The sequence below is a fragment of the Cololabis saira genome, unplaced genomic scaffold (genome assembly GCF_033807715.1).
Source record: "Cololabis saira isolate AMF1-May2022 unplaced genomic scaffold, fColSai1.1 scf052, whole genome shotgun sequence".
NCBI classification, from domain to species: domain Eukaryota; kingdom Metazoa; phylum Chordata; class Actinopteri; order Beloniformes; family Belonidae; genus Cololabis; species Cololabis saira.
Window position 1 is genome coordinate 142,501 of NW_026906216.1, and position 2,500 is coordinate 145,000.

At 45.6% G+C, this 2,500-nt stretch overlaps 8 non-coding genes across 8 annotated transcripts in view; all 8 read left to right on the forward strand.

Moving 5' to 3' along the window:
- The first annotated feature begins 99 nt into the window (after positions 1-99).
- On the forward strand, positions 100-218 carry LOC133434836 (5S ribosomal RNA). Its single transcript, XR_009778750.1, has one exon. It is a non-coding gene; the product is annotated as a 5S ribosomal RNA (ribosomal RNA).
- Positions 219-441: 223 nt separating this feature from the next.
- Positions 442-560, forward strand: LOC133434847 (5S ribosomal RNA). Its single transcript, XR_009778760.1, has one exon. It is a non-coding gene; the product is annotated as a 5S ribosomal RNA (ribosomal RNA).
- Positions 561-765: 205 nt separating this feature from the next.
- Positions 766-884, forward strand: LOC133435320 (5S ribosomal RNA). Its single transcript, XR_009779177.1, has one exon. It is a non-coding gene; the product is annotated as a 5S ribosomal RNA (ribosomal RNA).
- Positions 885-1,100: 216 nt separating this feature from the next.
- On the forward strand, positions 1,101-1,219 carry LOC133435341 (5S ribosomal RNA). Its single transcript, XR_009779197.1, has one exon. It is a non-coding gene; the product is annotated as a 5S ribosomal RNA (ribosomal RNA).
- Positions 1,220-1,442: 223 nt separating this feature from the next.
- LOC133435005 (5S ribosomal RNA) lies at positions 1,443-1,561 on the forward strand. Its single transcript, XR_009778876.1, has one exon. It is a non-coding gene; the product is annotated as a 5S ribosomal RNA (ribosomal RNA).
- A 199-nt stretch (positions 1,562-1,760) lies between these two features.
- On the forward strand, positions 1,761-1,879 carry LOC133435073 (5S ribosomal RNA). Its single transcript, XR_009778941.1, has one exon. It is a non-coding gene; the product is annotated as a 5S ribosomal RNA (ribosomal RNA).
- A 199-nt stretch (positions 1,880-2,078) lies between these two features.
- Positions 2,079-2,197, forward strand: LOC133434884 (5S ribosomal RNA). The gene has a single exon (XR_009778795.1). It is a non-coding gene; the product is annotated as a 5S ribosomal RNA (ribosomal RNA).
- Positions 2,198-2,414: 217 nt separating this feature from the next.
- LOC133435301 (5S ribosomal RNA) overlaps positions 2,415-2,500 on the forward strand; it is a 120-nt gene continuing 34 nt past the window's right edge. Inside the window, exon 1 of the ribosomal RNA XR_009779158.1 lies at positions 2,415-2,500. This exon is cut by the window's right edge and continues 34 nt beyond it. This is a non-coding gene — a ribosomal RNA (5S ribosomal RNA).

Here is a 2,500-nt window from a genome sequence, read left to right on the forward strand (position 1 = left end):
GGCACTTTAACTCCAACAAATAAAACCAACAAATCAATGACTTATATTCTATGACTTATCTACAACTCCATATAAGAGGTATTTCAAGCTGCAGCTTCTGCTTACGGCCATACCAGCCTGGATGCGCCCGATCTAGTCTGATCTCGGAAGCTAAGCAGGGTCGGCCCTGGTTAGTACTTGAATGGGAGACCGCCTGGGAATACCAGGTGCTGTAAGCTTTTTCAACCAGCAGAGAGCGCTCTCGCTTAATCTACCCACACAAATTTCAACGTGGTAACAGCGACAGCTCACGTCCTAAAGTGTTTTGCACATCGTTAAGGCACTTTAACTCCGACAAATAAGCGCTTCTAAATTATTATCACCAACAAATCAATGACTCATATTATATGACTTATCTTCAACTCCATATAAGAGGTATTTCAAGCTGCAGCTTCAGCTTCAGCTTACGGCCATACCAGCCTGGATGCGCCCGATCTGGTCTGATCTCGGAAGCTAAGCAGGGTCGGGCCTGGTTAGTACTTGGATGGGAGACAGCCTGGGAATACCAGGTGCTGTAAGCTTTTTCAACCAGCAGAGAACGGTCTCGCTTAATCTACCCACACATATTTCAACGTGGTAACAGCGACAGCTCACGTCCTAAAGTGTTTTGCACATGGTTAAGGCACTTTAACTCCAACAAATAAAACCAACAAATCAATGACTTATATCATATGACTTATCTTCAACTCCATATAAGAGGTATTTCAAGCTGCAGCTTCAGCTTCAGCTTACGGCCATACCAGCCTGGATGCGCCCGATCTCGCCTGATCTCGGAAGCTAAGCAGGGTCGGGCTTGGTTAGTACTTGGATGGGAGACCGCCTGGGAATACCAGGTGCTGTAAGCTTTTTCAACCAGCAGAGAGCGCTCTCGCTTAATCTACCCACACATATTTCAACGTGGTAACAGCGACAGCTCACGTCCTAAAGTGTTTTGCACATGGTTAAGGCACTTTAACTCCAACAAATAAGCGCTTCTAAATTATTATCACCAACAAATCAATGACTTATATTATATACTTATCTTCAACTCCATATAAGAGGTATTTCAAGCTGCAGCTTCTGCTTACGGCCATACCAGCCTGGATGCGCCCGATCTAGTCTGATCTCGGAAGCTAAGCAGGGTCGGGCCTGGTTAGTACTTGAATGGGAGACCGCCTGGGAATACCAGGTGCTGTAAGCTTTTTCAACCAGCAGAGAGCGCTCTCGCTTAATCTACCCACACAAATTTCAACGTGGTAACAGCGACAGCTCACGTCCTAAAGTTTTTTGCACATCGTTAAGGCACTTTAACTCCGACAAATAAGCGCTTCTAAATTATTATCACCAACAAATCAATGACTCATATTATATGACTTATCTTCAACTCCATATAAGAGGTATTTCAAGCTGCAGCTTCAGCTTCAGCTTACGGCCATACCAGCCTGGATGCGCCCGATCTCGTCTGATCTCGGAAGCTAAGCAGGGTTGGGCCTGGTTAGTACTTGGATGGGAGACCGCCTGGGAATACCAGGTGCTGTAAGCTTTTTCAACCAGCAGAGAGCGCTCTCGCTTAATCTACCCACACATATTTCAACGTGGTAACAGCGACAGCTCACGTCCTAAAGTGTTTTGCACATGGTTAAGGCACTTTAACTCCAACAAATAAAACCAACAAATCAATGACTTATATTCTATGACTTATCTTCAACTCCATATAAGAGGTATTTCAAGCTGCAGCTTCAGCTTACGGCCATACCAGCCTGGATGCGCCCGATCTCGTCTGATCTCGGAAGCTAAGCAGGGTCGGGCCTGGTTAGTACTTGGATGGGAGACCGCCTGGGAATATCAGGTGCTGTAAGCTTTTTCAACCAGCAGAGAGCGCTCTCGCTTAATCTACCCACACATATTTCAACGTGGTAACAGCGTCAGCTCACGTCCTAAAGGGTTTTGCACATGGTTAAGGCACTTTAACTCCAACAAATAAAACCAACAAATCAATGACTTATATGCTATGACTTATCTTCAACTCCATATAAGAGGTATTTCAAGCAGCAGATTCTGCTTACGGCCATACCAGCCTGGATGCGCCCGATATCGTCTGATCTCGGAAGCTAAGCAGGGTCGGGCCTGGTTAGTACTTGGATGGGACACCGCCTCGGAATACCAGGTGCTGTAAGCATTTTCAACCAGCAGAGAGCGCTCTCGCTTAATCTACCTACACATATTTCAACGTGGTAACAGCGACAGCTCACGTCCTAAAGTGTTTTGCACATGGTTAAGGCACTTTAACTCCAACAAATAAGCGCTTCTAAATTATTATCACCAACAAATCAATGACTTGTATTATATGACTTTTCTTCAACTCCATATAAGAAGTATTTCAAGCTGCAGCTTCAGCTTATGGCCATACCAGCCTGGATGCGCCCGATCTCGTCCTGATCTCGGAAGCTAAGCAGTGTAGGGCCTGGTTAGTACTTGGATG